The following is an 18,975-nucleotide window of genomic DNA, read 5'->3' as shown; positions in this document are numbered from 1 at the left end:
TTTGTAATTATGGGCACAAAGGACTATTTCTAAACATCTAGTAAAGGATTTTGCTACCTCTGCTTCCCAGAAACTTAGGAAAACATTTGAAAGATCTCTAATAAAACTCAGGATACTATAGCCTGAAATGGCCTGGAGTGGACTACTTGTCAATCTGTTGTTAGATAACTTAGTCATTAACTTCAAGTCATCTTAAAGGAGACCATCTTGTAGGACCCCTCCCACTCTAGGATCTGACATTCTGTGAGATAACTCACTAGGGAAAATACTCGGTGGGCTAAAATATGACCCTGTATTTGCACTTTCTGTTTCATAAAGCATATCAGATTCTACCAGGGCCTTACATAAGCACTGTGTGTACTCATGAGATTTTTGGATGGCCCTGAGGGTTGACAGATCATGGATAGTGAACTGGCCTACTAAGCACATAGTTAGCTGGTTTTTCTAACCTTACAAAAATCAGACAAAGCAAACAGACAGACAACAACCAAAACTCAATGTCATCCTTCTGAACACATCTCGTGAATACCAATCAGTAGTTTAGTTTGACTAAGCTTTCAGTGATGAAATCAAAGAGTTTCCAACTTTTGCCTAAATGTGTTTAATCATACAAAAACAAAAAGACCAACTCTTATGAGGAATAGACCTATAACTCTTGATATCATTAAGATTCATTCATTAACCAGCCTCATGGAGTTTTTATAAAGATTAAGTGGGATTCCATAAAACTTAACATTGCATCTTGGAACATAGTAGTGGCTTGATAACTATTGATAATTCTTTTACTTTTATTATTTAGCAAGCTACCCAAACATAAAAAAATACATAATTTAAAAATAAATGGTTATTATGTGGTTATTTTTAAGGATGATTGTAGGAAATTTCTCATGCCAAAGTTGATAGGATGCCATTCCAGGATAGTTAATTGGAAGCCATCAGAAATAGCAAAGCAGGGTGCAGGGATGAACAGGCTTACCTGCAGGATTTCTCATTCCCATTTGAGCTCCCCAATCATTGTGCTCTAATCCCCTGATGATTCAGATCATACACTCCCCACGACCCAAGGGAATATGGGATTTACTAAACTGCTTGGAGAGAATCGGAATCTATTTCACATATTCACAGGCTTCAAGTGGAGAATTTCAGACACTATGTCTGGATGAGTGTCCGTTACATTTATAGGACCATAGGATTTATAATGAAATATAAATTAATGTTTTAAAAATAAATCCTGAACTTTTGAGTGGAGAATAGTACAAAAATATTGAGTTATAATTATCAGGATTAAACTTTTAAATGTAAATGTTAAAAATATATTAAAATTTTTGAAACTCTATTTTGGGATTTCTTCATTTTTAACATACCAGATTCCTTAAGTAAGTGAGGTGACCTGGGCCTCTCTTCATCTTTGAGATGGTCTGTGATCCTACAGCCCTTTTCATAGAGTAGATTTGTTAGGTGGTAAGCTCCTTTAGGTTAAATGTCTATTTCCAGGATAGAGACATTTTTCTTCATTTATTTATTACCTCGTCTTTTGCACACAAACATTTCTCTGTAGCCACTCCAAGAACAAATAATACAACTTCCTTGAAGGTTGCTGAATTGCTCTGTTGGTTACACTGCCTTAGTTTAACAATGTTAGCAGAAGCAGTAGAGAAAGTTACTTTTCTTTCTAGCAATTTTGGTGATATTTTTGATACACAAGTGATGTTAGAGGTAGAAACTATGCAATCGTTTGGAAAAAATGAAGCCATTTCAATGAAGTGAAAAGCGTTTCTGATACTCGTATGTAGCATGACCGGTATATGAAACATTCTGATATTATGCTTTATTCCTCTTGTTCTCTCTACATATATACTCACATACACACATATCCACACATCTTACGGAAAAGATGAGTCGCTGGAAAGAAAAATGCCTTCAGGGTTGTCTGAGATGAGCAGTGGGTGCAGTAAGGTTGCCAGATAAAACACAGGATGCCCAGTTAAATTCAGATAAACAACAAGTAATTGCCTTAGAATAAGTGTATAGTATATATTTAGTGTAAATATAATTCACATAATGTTGGCAACTCTACGTAGATTGGCAGCTCTAACTTGGAGATAAAGAAGAGAACCACCCTATTTGAAGCAGCCGTGTGAAGAGTGGGTGAGAGAATTCACACAGAAGTGACACTCATGCTATATCTGACACATAGTAGGTGCTCAGTAAATGACAGCTTTGAACATTCTCCAGGTGGATAGGGTAAGTGGGAAATCCTCCTTTCAGATACTCTTGAAGGAGAAGAGAAGCTTGGAAACTCCCAAAACAAAGTTACCTCACTCTGGCTTATTTTAACTATTTATATTTAACAAATGAACACAGCAGCACCATTAAAACCCTGAGGTGATATATTATTTATAATTATGAGATTTTTTTCAATATTAATTCACTAGGCTTGAGGCACTGTGTGGTCCAGTGGTGGTTAGAAGTTTAAAATTGCCTGACAGCTTCTACCTTCCACCTTCCACATTGCCAGTTCATCATTTTGACTGTTAAAATCACTTGGCCCTTGGTGACTACAGGGTCTGGGTTGCTGAAAGGCTCTATTTTCATCTGGCAAATAAGGAAACTGAGTTCTAAAAATGTAATGTGCAGCCCAGGCTCAGAAAGCCAGAAATGATGAGACAGGGGTGAGAACACAGGGTCAGCACTTGCTTCATTGGCTGAGACCTGCACAGTCACACAGGGCCCCCTGTTCAGAAGGGCCTTGGGCTTGCGCTTTAGTGCTTTGCAGTCACGGTCTTGAAATTCTTAGTAATTCTGTCTTTGAATTTGTGTTTCGTACATCAATGGGACAATGGGCCTTGCCCTGGGGCTTAGAGCCTCAGCTCTTACGCAGTCTTCCTTCCTACCATCTCCTCAGAAGGGGTTCTTGGCTGCTTCCTCCTCTAACCCCTGCACCCCCTCACCCCATCCACTGTCACTATCTTCCTCTGGCAGGGACTTGGCTGCCACAAGAGTATCTCACCAGGTGAGCACAGTGCCTGGTGTCTCAGAGTGGGGCATGGTGGCAGCTGTCTCCAGCCTGGGCTGGCAGAATCATAGCACAGCTGGTGGGTGGCTGGCCAGAGGTCACATCTGTGCAAATACAAGCCTCTCCCTTGTCCATGATCCAGGTAACAAGCAGTCCTGGCATGGAGGATGATACCTCTGAGAGTCACTTCTCCCTGTTGTTTGGTGGCAATGGGTCTGAGGGAAGGGACATGACCGGTTCAACTTCCCTAGATGCTGCCCCACTGGGACACTACATGTCAGTCTGGTGGCTGCAAAAGGGGGAAGCCAGCAGCCTTCAGGCCTGAACAAGGCCACATGTGCCCACTGTGGGCAGTGGAGACCCTGGGCACTTGAAGGGTCTTACTCAGTGCATGAGTAACCCTGTGGCATAGGGACCACTCCCTTGGGCCCTCTCCATGCCTGGGTCAGAAAGACTTCTCTTCCTCCTTCCAAGGTTCCTGAGCCTCACCTATGTTTGTCTCTTCTGCTCCTTCAAGACATCCTTCAGGGAAATATAAGTTGTGTGATTTCCATGGTTTTGAACATGAGTTAAATATTCTGATGTTTGTATTTAAAGTTGGTATTCCATGGGCTTCCCTGGTGGTGCAGTGGTTGAGAGTCCGCCTGCCGATGCAGGGGACATGGGTTCGTGCCCCAGTTTGGTAAGATCCCACATGCCGCGGAGCGGCCGGGCCCGTGAGCCATGGCCGCTGAGCCTGCGCGTCCGGAGCCTGTGCTCCGCAACGGGAGGGGCCACAACAGTGAGAGGCCCGCGTACCGCAAACAAACAAACAAACAACAACAACAAAAAACCCATCTATATGAGAGGCAAATCTCACTGAAAACTAACTGGAAACTGGCAGAAAGACTTCTGTACAACAAAGGCAATAAGAAAGATACGCACTAACTGGGTAGGACAGGAAGAAGAGGGACCAGGCCAGGACCTGTGCCCCAGAGGGAGGACTCAGAGGAAAAGGGAGATTGCAGGGGTGGACACCCACACTGGGGAAAGAGTGGGTTGGGCCACAGAGTGGCCATCCTAGTCGTGGGGTCCTATGTGGAGAAGACAAGCCCCCTTGGCTGCTTGGAAGACCACTGGGAGAGATAGAAAGTCTGGAGAAGCCTGGACTCCACTCAGGAGGAGCACATGTGTACTGGCTTGCTCCCAGGCAGGGAGGAGAGAGGTCTGCTCCAGTGGCTGCCAGGTTTCCCACAGCCACCTTCCCCTGCACCCTAGACTGAGCTGAGTGAATGCTCAGACCTTGCTCACTCCATACCACAGTGCAGCACTGGACCTGGGGCAGCCACGACCAGGGAAAAGACTTGACGGGAGATGCAGAGGTGACCCGATCCTGGGGTGGAGTCCGAGTGGGGCAGTGGTGGCCGGTGCTGGTGTTTTCTCAAGCAGCGCCCTAGAGGCTACCTAGATTTCTGATGATACACACTCTGCCATAGCTCATCCCCGATACACGAATAGAAACTGTTCTGCAGGGGAGGAAGCCCTTCCTCCCCTGCAGAACAGTTTCACAACAGACTGGGAGTTGGCAGAGGCTGGGGATAGTCATGAGCTGTGAAAGACAAAAGGGTCTTGCTCCAGAGGCAGGCCTGAGAGAGGTCGTCTCTAGCGGCTGCCTGGTCTACTCTGACTGGCTCACCATGCGCCCCAGCTAAACCTGAGCAAATGCTCTGGATAGGCTCACTCCATGCCATAGTATAGCAATGGATCCAGGCCAGCCAGGTCCAGGGAAAAGGCTTGACCTTGGGATGCAAACGTAACTCAGTTCCAGGGCAGAGCCCAGCTGGAGCAGCAGTGGCCACTGTTGTCAGTAACTCAAGCAGCGCCCCAGAGGCAGCCCAGATTTCTGATGGCAGCTACTGTGCCACAGGTCACACCCCTCCCTATACACACAGAGAAACCACACAGGACCCACCTTCCCTGAGGAACAATTCCACAACAGGGCAGGAGCTGGCAGAGGCTGGGGGCAGCAATCAGTGGTGAGAGACAAAGGGGTCTTGCCCTCAAGGCAGGACAGAGAGGTCTGCCCTAATAGCTGCTGGGTTTCCCATGACCGCCTCACTGCATGATCTAGCCCAAGCTGAGCGAATGTTCCAGCCTGCTCAGTCCACACTGCAGGGCAGCACTAGATCTGGGGCAGCCATGATCATTGAAAAGACTCAACAGTGGGCTGTGTCTGAGTAGAGCTACAGATGCCTACACAGGCGGCACATCTGATTTCTGTATGCACATGGGCCCACTTGCTTCATCACTCCACTCCTCTGGGGTAAAGTCCTGGTGTGAGGAGCAAAAAAACCACACACTTAAAGGGAACAGAGCCAGCTTGAGTGCAACCCTCAGGGCTTCTGCTTTAACCACTTGGGATCAAACCCCACCCCTGAAAGGGCAGTGATAGCCACTGAGCAGTAAGGAAGTCCTATCTCACACCCATTACTAGCTCTAGCCTCTCCATCTCCAGCCCCACTTCTTGCCAAGGTGATAATTGCTAACACAACCCTGAGGAAAGATGTGGCTAGTGCCTACATCAAATCCAGCCCTCCCACCAAAGGCTGTGTGCATAGAAATGCTCCCTCTTAAGGAGGGATGCTTAAGGATGCTCTGAGACTGTAATAGGTAATTGTTGCACCTAAATCCATTGAGGCAGAGAAAGTTAAGTGGAAAGGCAAAGGTACTACTCCCAATTGAAAGAGCAAGAGAAAATACATGAAAGAATAAATAACGAAACAGAACTAAACAATTGCCAGATAAAGAATTTTTTAAAATTGATAATAAAAATGGTAATTGAACTAGGGAAAATAATTGATCTAAAAACTGAATATTTGGGCCTCCCTGGTGGCGCAAGTGGTTGAGAGTCCGCCTGCCGATGCAGGGGATGCGGGTTCGTGCCCCGGTCTGGGAGGATCCCATATGCTGCGGAGCGGCTGGGCCCGTGAGCCATGGCCGCTGAGCCTGCGCGTCCGGAGCCTGCGCGTCCGGAGCCTGTGCTCCGCAACGGGGGAGGCCACAACAGTGAGAGGCCCGCATACCGCAAAAAAAAAAAAAAAAAAAAAAAAAAAAAATGAATATTTTAACAAGAAACTAGAAGATATTCAAAGACCCAATAAAAAATTAAAAATTCAATATCTAAAATTAAGAGAAAAATATACTAGAAGGGATGGAGAGCAGACTAAGTGATACAGAAGAATGCATAAGTGATCTGGAGATAGAATAATGGAACCCATCCATCAGAATAGCAGACTGAAAGACAAATTAAGAAAAAAAAAAGAAAGTGACATACAAGATCTATGGAACAATATTAAATGTGCCAATATTTGCATTACAGGAGTTCCAGAAGGAGAAGAAAGAGAGAAGGGTATTGAAAATGTATCTGAAGAAATTATGGCCGAAAACTTCCCAAACCTATAGAACAAAACAGATATCCAGGTAGAGGAAGCACAGAGGGATCCCAAAAGATGAACCCAAGCACGCCTATAACAAGACATATCATAATTAAATGGCAAACATTATATATAAAGAGAGAATGTTAAAGGTTGCAAGAGAAAAACAAATAGCCATATGCAAGGGAATCCCCATAAGGCTGTCAGTTGATCTCTCTACAGAAACATTGCATCCCAGAAGGGAGTGACATGCTATATTCAAAGTGCTTAAAGGGAAAAAAAAAAAAACCAAGCTAGGATACTCTACCCAGAAGATTATCATTTAGAAGAGAAGGAGAGGTAAAGAACTTCTCAGGCAAGCAAAAAACTAAAATAACTCATCAATACTAAACCTACCCAAAAATAAATGTTGCAGGATCTTCATTAAATGGAAAAGAAGAATCTACAGGAAAAGAAAAATACAACTAGGAAAGGCAAATATATATTAAAAATTGAGGATCAACCACTTAAATAAGCCAGTACATAGATTATAAAACAAAAATTATAGAAGTAACTATAAGCACAATAAACAGTAAAGGGATAGGCATAAAAATGTAAAACATGACATCAAAAATACAAAATGTGGGGTAGGGGAAAAGAAAGTAGATCACTTAGAATGTGTTTGAACTTAAAATGACTATCAGCTTAAATCACGTAGATATAATTATGCGTCAACATATATGAACCCCATGGTAGCCACAAATCAAAAACCTATACTGGATACACAAAAATCAAAAAGAAAGGAACCCATGCCTACTACTAAAGAAAATCATCAAAACTCAATGGGAGAAACAAAAAGAAGAAGAAATGAACAGAGGAGAGCTTCAAAAACAGCTGGAAACAAGTAATAGAATGTCAATAAGTACATACCTAGCAATAATTACTTTAAATGTCAATGGATTAAATGCTCTGATCAAAAGACACAGGGTAGCTGATTAGATAAAAACAAAAAAACAAACAAAAAAACCCAGACCCTTAAATATGCTGCCTGCAAGAGACTCACTTCAGTGCTAAACACACTAAGACTGAAAGTGAGAGGATGGAAAAAGATATATTATTCAAACAGAAAGGACAAGAAAGTTGGGATGGGGATACTTATATCAGATGTAATAGACTTTAACACAAAGGCTGTAAAAAAAGACAGAGAAGGGGGACTTCGCTGGTGGTGTAGTGGTTAAGAATCCGCCTGCCAATGCAGGGGACACAGGTTCAAGCCCTGGTCCAGGAAGAGCTCACATGCTACGGAGCAACTAAGCCCATGCACCACAACTACTGAGCCTGCGCTCTAGAGTCCGTGTGCCACAACTACTGAAGCCTGCTTGCCTAGAGCCCATGTTTCACAACAAAAGAAGCCATCGCAATGAAACCCATGCACTGCAACGAAGAGTAGCCCCTGCTCGCCACAACTCGAGAAAGCCTGTATGCAGCAACGAAGACCCCAGGCAGCCAAAAATAAATATAATTAATTAATTAATTAATTAATTTTAAAAAAAGACAAAGAAGGGCATTATACAATGATAAAGGGATCCATACAAGAAGAGTATGTTATACTTGTTAACATATATACACCCAATACAGGAACACCTAAATAGATAAAGCAAATACTAACAGACATAATGGGAGAAATTGACAATAATACAATAATAGTAGAAGATTTTAACACTCCACTGGCAGCAATGGAAATATCATCTAGACAGAATATCAATAAGGTAACAGTAGTCTTAAATGATGCAATAGACTGGTTGGACTTAACTGATATCTACAGGACATTACATCCAAAAACAGCAGAATACACATTCTTTTCAAGTGCACATGTAACATTCTCCAGCACAGATCACATCTAGGTCACAAAACAAACCTCAACAAATTCACAGGATAGAAATTATATCAAGCATTTTGTCCGACAACAAGGGTATGAAACTACAAATCAACTACAGGAAGAAAAATGGGAAAAGCACAAACACGTGGAGACTAAATAACATGCTAAAAAACACAAAACAAACAAAAAAATAATGGGTCAATGATGAAATCAAAAAGGAAATCTGAAAACATGCCAAGACAAATCAAAATGGAAACACAAATTTCCAAAAAAAACCTATGGAATGCAGCAAAAGCAGTTATAAGAGGGAAGTTCATAGCAATACAGGCCTTCCTCAAGGAATAAAGAAATTTTCAAATAAACAACTTAACCTACCATCTAAATGAATTAGAAAAAGAAGAACGAACAAAGCCCAAGTTCAGCAAAGCCCAAGAACAGAGAGGAAATAAATAAAAATAGAGATTAAAGAAAAACAATAGAAAAGGTCAATGAAACTAAGAGCTGTTTTTCTTGAAAAGATAAACAAAATTGATAAAATTTTAGCCAGTCTCACCAAGAAGGTAAAAGACAAGATGCAAATAAACAAAACAGGAGATGAAAGAGGAGAAATAACAACAGATCCCATAGAGATACCAAAAAACCATAAGAGAATCCTGTGAACAGTTATGTGCCAAAAAAGTAGATAACTTAGAAGAAATGGGCAAATTTGTAGTAACATACAATCTTCCAAACTGAATAAGAAAGAAACAGAGAATTTAAACAGACCGATCACTAGCAGTGAAGCTGAATGTGTAATTAAAAATCCCCACCAAGCAAAAGTCCAGGAATGGATGGCTTCACAGGGGAATTCTACCAAACATACAAAAAAGAATGAAAACCAATTATTTTCAAACTATTCCAAAAAATTAAAGAAGAGGGAATACTCCCAAATTAAATGGACTAAACCCCATTACCTTGATAACAAAAGCAGACAAACACACTACAAAAAAAGAAAAGTATAGGCTAATATCTTTGATGAATATAGATGTAAAAATCCTCAAAAAAATATTAGCGAACCAAATTCAACAATAAAGGATCATGCACCATGATCAAGCTGGATTTATTTCAGTGTCACAAGGATTGTTCAACATACACAAATCAATCAATGTGATACACCACATTAACAAAAAGAAGGATAAAAGTCACATGATTATTTCAATAAGTGTACAAAAAACATTTGACAAAATTCAAAATCCATTCATGACAAAATCTCTCATCAAAGTGGGTATAGATGGAACATATCTAACATAATAAAGGCCATTTACCAAATGCACAGACAAAATAATACGCAATGGTGACAAGCTAAAAGCCTTCACACTAAACTCAGGAAAAAGGCAAGAATGCCCAGTCTTACTGCTTCTATTTCACATAGTATTGGAAGTCAGAACCACAATAATTAGACAAGGAAAAGAAATAAAATGTATCCAAACTGGAAAGAAAGTGTTATAACTGTCTCTAGGGCTTCCCTGGTGGCGCAGTGGTTGAGAGTCCGCCTGCCGATGCAGGAGACACGGGCTCATGCCCCGGTCCAGGAAGATCCCACATGCCATGGAGTGGCTGGGCACATGAGCCATGACCACTGAGCCTGCGTGTCTGGAGCCTGTGCTCCACAACGGGAGAGGCCACAACAGTGAGAGGCCCGTGTACTGCAAAAAAATTTAAAAAAAAAACAAAAACTGTCTCCATTTGCAGATGACATGACACTCTATATATCCTCAAGTCACCACTGAAAAACTATTAGAACTAATAAAGGAATTCAGCAAGGTTGCAGGATACAAGATTAATATATAGAAATTTGTTGTGTCCCTATACACTAATAATGAATTATCATAAAAAGAAATTAAAAATCATTTACATTTAAAATCAGATAAAAAAATAAAATGCCTATGAATAAACTTTTCCAAGGATTTGAAAAACCTATACTCTAGAAACTATAATACATTGATGAAGGAAACTGATAACAATTCAATGAAATGGAAGGATAGCCCATGCTCTTAGATTAGAAGAATTAATATAGTTAAAATGTCCATCCTACCCAAAGCAATCTATAGATTCAATGCAATCCCTATCAAAATACTCATGATATTTTTAACAGAACTAGAACAAATAATCCTAAAATTCACATGGAACCACAAAAGACCCTGAATTACCAAAGCAATCTTGATAAAAAAGAACAAAGCAGGAGGTAGCATGCTCCCAGATTCAGACAATACTACAAGGCTACAATAATCCAAACAGCATGGTATTGGCACAAAAACAGACACACAGTTCAATGGAACAGAATAAAGAGCCCAGAAATAAACCTGCACACCTATGGTTAATTAATATACCACAAAAGAGGCAAGAATATTCAATGGAGAAAAGACAGTCTCTTCATTAAGTGGTGTTGGCAAAACTGGGCAACTACATGTAAAATAACGAGATTAGAACATTACCTCATACCATATATAAAAATAAACTCAAAATGACTTAAATACCTAATGTAAGACCTGAAATTATAAAACTGGAAGAGAACATATGCAGAGCACTTTTTCACATAAATTGGAGCAATATTTGTTTTAGATATCTTTCTTAAGGCAAAAGAAATAAAAGCAAAAACACACAAATGAGTCCTAATTAAACTTAAGAGCTTTTGCACAGCAAAGGAAACCATCAGGAAAACAAAAAGACAACCTATGGAGTGGGATAAAATATTTGCAAATGGTATGTCCAACAAGGGGTTAATAACCAAGAATATATAAACATCTCATACAACTCCATATCAACAAAACAAAACAAACAAAACAAACAAAAAGTGGGAAGAAGTCCTAAATAGATATTTTTCCAAAGAAGACATACAGATGGCTAACAGGCATATATAAAGATGTTCAACCTCACTAATTATTAGAGGAGTGCAAATCAAAATAATCATGAGATATCACCTCACACCTGTCTTCAGAATGGCTGTCATCAGAAAGTCTACAAGTAGCTGTTTGCAGGAATTTGTGCACTGACTACAGAAAACAATATGGAGGTGCCTCAAACAACTAAAAATAGAGGTACTACATGATCCAGGAATTCCACTCCTGAGTATATATCCAGAAAAAATGAAAACACTAATTTGAAAAGGTACACGTACTCCAATTAGCAGGACTATTTACAATAGCTAAGATATAGAAGCAACCCAAACGCCCATCAACAGACAAATGGATAGAGAAGCTATGGTATATATGTACAATGGAATATTACTCAGACATGAAAAAAAAGAAATTCTGCCATTTACAGCAGTGTGGAGGAACCTAGAGAATGTTATGCTTAGTGAAATAAGTAGACAAAGACACTACTTGTATGTGGAATCTAAAAAATAACACAAATGAGTACATATGCAAAACAGAAACAGATTCATAGATATACAAAACAAACTAGTGGTTACCAAAAGGAAGAGGAAATGGGTTGGTATATTAAGGGTATGGGATTAAGAAATACAAACTACTCTGTATAAAACAGATAAGCAATAAGGATATATTGTACAGCACAGGGAATTATAACCATTATCTTGTAATAACTTTTAATGGAGTATAATCTATAAAAAATACTGAATCACTATGCTGTACATCTGAAACCAACATAATATTGTAAATCAACCAAACTTCAATAAAAACTTGTCACCTGGAATAGGAGAGTCTATAGTTACTCCTGGTCATTTTGCAAGTCAATTCTGATAACACTCAAGGTGGTTGGCATTCAGCAATCTTTTGTTCCCCTAAATAGTGCTTTAACTTATTTTGCCATTTACAAAAATTTATTAAGCATATGCAATGTCATTGTACTTGGTATACATCCATGAACAAAACTAAGATACCTGTTTACATGGAGATTGCAGTCTAGCAAAGTTTTTATTATTGTGCCAATTTAAAAAATACACTAAAGTAAAAGAAATAGTGCAATGATCTCTGATGTACTAAGTACTCATCTTCAATATTTATCAATGCTTGCTAATCTTTTTTTTTTAATGCTTGCTAATCTTAATTCCCATATTCCTCATGGATTTTTTTATACTAAAATATTTTAAAACTAATCTCAGGCATCATTCATTTCATCTGTAAATTTTTCAGTTGCCCAAATACACTATATATATATTATATATATGTATATATACTCATATATATACATATACAAAGTATAACCAAATATACAATAATTCCATAAATCATGATATATTCAGTTCATTTTCAAAATTCCACAAGTGTTCTCAAAAATGCCTTTTTTTAGTCACTGGCTTACTCGATTCAGGTTCTAAACAACTGATATACTTACTGTATCTTATTGTTATGTCCCTTAAGTCTTTCTCACTTTATAATACCTACCTCTCCCTTTTCTAAAGCCATTGATTTGTTGGAGAAACTGTTCTTTGTCCTGTAGTATGTATCATATACTGCATTTGGCCTGGGTTATTAGCTATTGTGGCACCTGCCTGGCATGATGTAGCTTGAGTCCACCTAAAGAGGTCAAAATGTGAAGATGGGAAATCAAATTGTTTCTAATCATCATTATACGTTGATGATTCACAAATCTTATCTCCAGCTCAGACCTCTCCACTGAATTTCAGACCCCTGTATTCTACTGCTTACTAAAATCTCCCCCACTCTTTCATATCTAAAACGGAGCCTGATTTTTCACTTTCTCTTTGAAAGCTCATATTGCAAAGTTCCCCTATTCAGTAAATGCAACTCCATCTTTCCAGTCTTTCAGGCCAAAACCTTACAGTTGACTACTCTCTTTCACCCAAACCCTACATATTTTCCTGAAACAAAACCTGCTTATTCCACCTTCAGATATATACAGAATTTTTTTTTTTTTTTTTTTTTTTTTTTTTGCGGTACGTGGGCCTCTCACTGTTGTGGCCTCTCCCGTTGCGGAGCACAGGCTCTGAACACTCAGGCTCAGCGGCCATGGCTCACGGGCCCAGCCGCTCCACGGCATGTGGGATCTTCCCGGACCGGGGCACAAACCTGTATCCCCTGCATTGGCAGGCGGACTCTCAACCACTGCATCACCAGGGAAGCCCTATACAGAATTTGAGCACATCATTCCATCCCCACTGCCATCAGTGTGATTCAAACCATCACCCTTTATCTCCTGGATTACTGGAATAGTCTCAGCTGGTCTTCTTGCTTCTGCCCTTTCCCCCAAGTTCTAGTCTCAACACAGCTATAAGAATTATCTTGTTAAAATCTAATCAGGTCACTCTGCTCAACACCTTGCATTAGCTTCTCATCTCATTCAACATAAAAGCCAATGTTTTCACTATGAAGTACTAAGAACTACAAGTCTTGTGTTATCTGGCATCCCATTAACTTTCTGACCTTATATCATGTTCTGTTGCCTTTTGTCTATTTTATTTCTTGAGCTACACTGCTTTTCCTGCTGTTCCTTCAACATACCAGGCATGTTCCCTCGTGAACTTGTTATTCCCTATTCCTAGACTGCTATTTCTCAGCTCCTTTACTGGTAATCCTCACTAAAATATCAACCCCTTCATTATTTCATATCTCCCTTCCCTGACTGATTTTTTTTCTCTTTAGCATTATCACTCTATAACTGCTTTAGACTGAATATTTGTGTCCTCCTGAAATTCATATGTTGAAAGCTAATGCCCAATGTGATGGTATTAGAAGGTGGGGCCTTTGGGAGATGCTCAGGTCATGAGGGTGGAGTCTTCATGATGGGATTAGTGCCCTTATAAAAGAGACGTCAGCGAGATCCCTTGTTCATTTTGCCATGTGAAGATACAGTGAGAAGACAGCCATTTGTGAACCAGTATCTCACCAGACACTAAATTCGCCAGTGCCTTGTTCATAAACTTTGCATCCTCCGGAACAGTGAGATATAAATTTCTGTTGTTTATGAGCCACCAGTCTATGGTACTCTTTTATAGCAGCCCAAACAGACTAAGACAATAACTTATCTTGTTTATTATTGCTCCCTCTAGAACGAAAACATCATGAGGGTAGAATTTATTTCTCTGTTTTACTTACTACCATATTCTCAAGCACTAAGAACAGAACGACTCAACAATTCAATAAGCAGTTGTCGAGTAAACGAGCCATAATTGTCATCATGATCATTATCATCTTCAATGTCTTCCATGCATGTGGGTATTTTCCTTTGATTTCTAGCTGTGCAGTGCCTCCCTCCTTATTTATATATCTGCTTTTTTATTTTCCATTTTATCCTTTTCATGAACAGATTGACAAAAATCCTTAAGTGCTTCTGTATCCTCAGTTTTTTCTACCCTCAGTGGTCAGTGGTACCATGGCAGTAGCTCTAATTACCTCACTAGAAAATTATTTCTTTAGTGTGCAGAACTGCTTCTGTTTCTGGTCCTACAGGCACAGAGACATCAGGAAAACAAAGTTAATTGGGCATTTCAGTCTAGACATTCCTTGACAAAATCAAGCCAGAGGATTCCCATTTTACCCTGAAGGTTGGTAGAGTCTGTTTCTGTGAGAAGTGATTCAGAGATGCCCTAGTAGAAAATGATGCTAATCAAGCTATCACTGAAAGGCAATTCAGCCATGAAATGGGTGTTCTGCCCTTTTGTCTAGAGTGAAGGCTGCTAACTTTCTGCTGATGATTCCCTATCTTCCTTATAGAGGACCAGCTCTGCCTTAACCCCAAGGATTTTCTTCTCCCAGTCTTCTGGGCTTTCATTTTGGCAGGAGCTAATAAATGAGAATAATGTACTTTAGAATATGTGTAGAATAGTGGTTCTCAACTGGGGCCAATTTTGTCTCCAAAAGTAAATTTGCCAACGTCTGGAGAATTTCTGGTTGTTGCAACTGGGACCATGTTACTGGCATCTAGTGCATGGTGACCAGGGATATTGCTAAACATCCTACAATGCCCAGGATAAACCTCCACAACAAAAAATTATCTGGTCCGAAATATCAGTTGTGGCTCAGTTGAGAAATGCTGATGTAGAAGAATAAGATCTTAGGTCTACAGGTATTTACTCTTATCATGTGACTTAAAAGCAACATAAAAGAATAAGAATCGCCACTATCTTCACTTGATTTCACTTCCTGCTTGTTCTTTTTCTTCTTTCAGCAAACTTTATGAGGCTTCTTGGCTGTTTCTCCTTATCTTCCAGCCCCCTTAAAGTTGCCATGCCTCAGGGCTCAATTCTGAATCTTTTTGCTCTGTATACTCACTCTCTAGTTGACCTCATCCAGTCTCTGACTTTAAACAGCACTGACATGTTAACGATTCCTAAATTCATACCATTCCAGATCGAGAACTTCAGACTTGTATATCCAACTGCCCACTTGACTTCTCTATCATATGCCTATTAGATATTTCAAACCTAATATGCATAAAATTAAACTTCTAATTCTCTCCTACTTCCCAAATCTGCTCCATCCACTGTCACTCAGTTAATGGTCAGGTCGAAAATATTGCAGTCATATTTTATCTTTCCTTTTCTCATGTCCACATTCCATCTGCCAGCAAAAATTGATGGCTTCAACTTCAAAATATATATAGAATCTGATCAATTCCTGTTATTTCCACTGACCCATTGTCTTAGTCCATTTGAGCTGCTATAACAAGACACTGCAGACTGGGTAGCTAACAAGAAACAGGAATTTATTCCTCTCGGTTCTGGAAGCAAGAATTGTGAGATCAGGGTTCCAGTCTGGTCAGGTGAGTCCCCTCTTCTGGGTTGCACACTTTTCACTGTATCCTCACATGGTGGGAGGGGCTAGGGAGCTCTGTGGTATCTCTTTCATAAAGCCTGAATTCCATTCATGAGGGAGCTACCTCATGATATAATCACCTCTCAAAGGACCCATCTTCTAACACTATCACACTGAGACGCAGGATTTCAAGATGTGGATTTGGATGAAACATAAACATTTAGTTCACAACACCCAGGTTCAAGCCCCCCTCATCTGGTACCAGGCTTACTGAAATAGCCTCCACACTGCTTTGAAACACTGGCTTGTCTATTGAGGTCAGGAGGACTAAATATCTCTCAGTGTTCAAAAATATATGAAAGCATGTTTGTGAACTTACACAAGTAAGTCATATACAAATATGTTTTATACAAATAAGACACAATTACTATGGCTAATTATATTAGTTTTCTTTTACTGTGTGGGCAAGGAATGCTGCCTGCCATTCCAGTAAATAAAAAATGTTGCATGCCATTCCAGTAAACAAGGATCAAGCCATCAGCCACCTCAGCTGCAACCCCACCCTCACCCCAGATAGTGAGCCTTCAGGAAAATTCAGGCTAGAGAAAAATAGGAAGCATTGTGTGCTCTGGATACTGGCCGGAGTTAGCTAAGATGCATATCTAAAGAATAATTTCAGTGAACCTAGACTCTTATCTTCCCGTACATAGAAAAGCACTAAAGTCATTAACTTGAATGTCTGTTTCTGTGATTAGGAGTAATCTTTTGATGTTCAAGTACATTTTTTTTCCAGCAAAAAGCTCCTATATATCCTGGCTTCTCCCTTACCTTTTTGGAACAGTTCCTCAGAGCTATCTGAAAAGCTGCCTTTTGGGCTATATAGTCCTCAGAAAGGTCTCCAAATAAAACTTGAATGACAATTTTAGGTTGCGCATTTTACTTCAGTCAATAACTGGTATAACAAATTCCCACAAACTGAGTGGCTTACACAACACGAATTTACTTTCTTATAACTCTGTAGGTCAGAAGTCCAACACAGACCTCACTGGACTAAAACCAAGGTGTCCACAGAGCTGTATCCCTGTTTGGAGGCTCTAAGGGAGAATTTGTTGCCTGTCCTTTTCCAGATTCTGGAGGCATTCTCCATTCCTCCGTCTGTGGTTTCCTTCCTCCATTTTCAAAGCCAGCAGCAGTGAGTCTAGTCTTTCACACATCCCATTACTCTGACCTCGACTTCTATTTCCTTTCTCTACTTTTCAGGACCCTTGTGATTACATTGGGCCCACCTAGATGACCCAGGAAAAATTCCTTATCAACTGATTAGCAATCTTAACTCCATATGCATCCTTAATTCTTCTCTGCCAATCAAATTTGCATATTCAGTTTCTGGAGATGAGGACATGGATACCTTTGGGGTGAGAGTTGCTGGGGGGAATTATTCTGATTACCACACTAATTAGAGTTTTTCTAGTCCAGCACTGAAGTATTGATACGTATTGCTTGACTCCTCCAATTTAATTTAATTAGAGCTAACACTGGACATTATATATTTATAAAATAAAACAACAAAAGAGAATATTTTATCATAAACAGAACACTGACATTTAAGTCATATAGTCTTTCATGGGAATATGTCTTCATTAAAAAAAAAATCAAGTCAAAGGAAAAAACATTATTTTGAGATGAAATGTCTTCCAAAACCAACTTTTCAGGGTAACGTTAATGTAGAAAAATGAGTAATATATGACCTGACTTCTTCTTTGATCAATTTGTCTGCTTCTCCATATATTCAGTTATTTAGATAGAGGTAATGACAATAATTAGCTGAGTGCCTGCTCTGTGCCAAGCTCAGTTTTAAGTGTTTCAATGTATGATTCATTTAAGTTCACATGGCATTTTGAGAGAGGTGTTATTCCCTTCTTACAAATAATAGAATTGAAGTTTACAGTGACTTGCCTACCATAATAAGAGACAGAGTGGGCATTTGAATGGAAACAGGAAAGCCTGAGAGGTTTAAGTGACTTTCCATTGGGAATTCAGAAAGACACTAGCAGAAACACATCTGGAATTCACAAGTATCAAATTCAATCCAGTCATTTTGTCACTAATCAGGCAAAAGATTGAGATTATGCTGATTAAGCTTTTTTTTTTTTTTTTTTTTTTAAAGAAAGATTTTTCTTTTTTTCTCTTCTGCCTGGGAGAACAAGGAGTTGGGAAAAGCCAATTTCCAGTCGGCATGTTTACCATGTTCTTCATTTGGAGAAAGCATCCAATTCCAGGAATATTTTTGCCAGCAATAAATTCACTTTAACCAGAAAAATTACAGAGGGTTATCTTAAGTGCCTGCGGAGCAGAAATGACAAGTCAGAGGAACTATACATTATGTTCACTGGTAATTGGATACAAAGTGCTGACCCTAAAAGATTGTGCTCCAATAATGCAATTATTTGCCAAAAATCTTAATAAAAAGTACATTTCTTTTCCTTATGCTTCTCAGAGGCAAGCCACTTTAAAAATCCCAAGCAAAGTCAAATGCAACGATCCAGAATACTTGGTTTTGGTTACATACCTGATCTCTGATCTTTCTATGCTAAGATGATGAATATTAACGGTGCTGTCAGGACCAAAACATTGCTAAATGTGACACCATGAATCATTTCCATTAGTAAATGTAGTGTCAGGTTCTCATATATTTCAGTCTATTTTAAATCCACACTCCATTATTTCATGCTATGCTTGAATGAATCCTGGTGGTTTGATATAGGAAGTGGGTCAGCAGTGAAACCAACTTGTCTTGAATGTCTGAACTCCCAAGAGCATCTTGGAGGCTGGACTCCCAGTTTCAGCCTGCATCACCTTACTTGTTTCCCCAACTGCTGGATTGATGGGACCCCCTTCTCTTCCTCCAAAGAAAAATCATTTTATCTTTTAAAACTTATTTTACCACTGGAGGGTGTGAGGATTGGCTAAGAC

The 18,975-nt window shown here is 39.6% G+C and overlaps 1 pseudogene; it reads left to right on the top strand.

Annotated features, from left to right (window-relative positions):
- The first annotated feature begins 5,101 nt into the window (after window positions 1–5,101).
- LOC132486856 (nicotinamide phosphoribosyltransferase-like) overlaps window positions 5,102–18,975 on the top strand; it is a 58,037-nt pseudogene continuing 44,163 nt past the window's right edge.

Source organism: Mesoplodon densirostris, chromosome 3, assembly GCF_025265405.1.
Source record: "Mesoplodon densirostris isolate mMesDen1 chromosome 3, mMesDen1 primary haplotype, whole genome shotgun sequence".
In the NCBI taxonomy this organism is placed as follows: Eukaryota; Metazoa; Chordata; class Mammalia; order Artiodactyla; family Ziphiidae; genus Mesoplodon; species Mesoplodon densirostris.
Note: the sequence above shows the minus strand (reverse complement) of the source record. Positions and strands in the feature narration are given on the sequence as shown.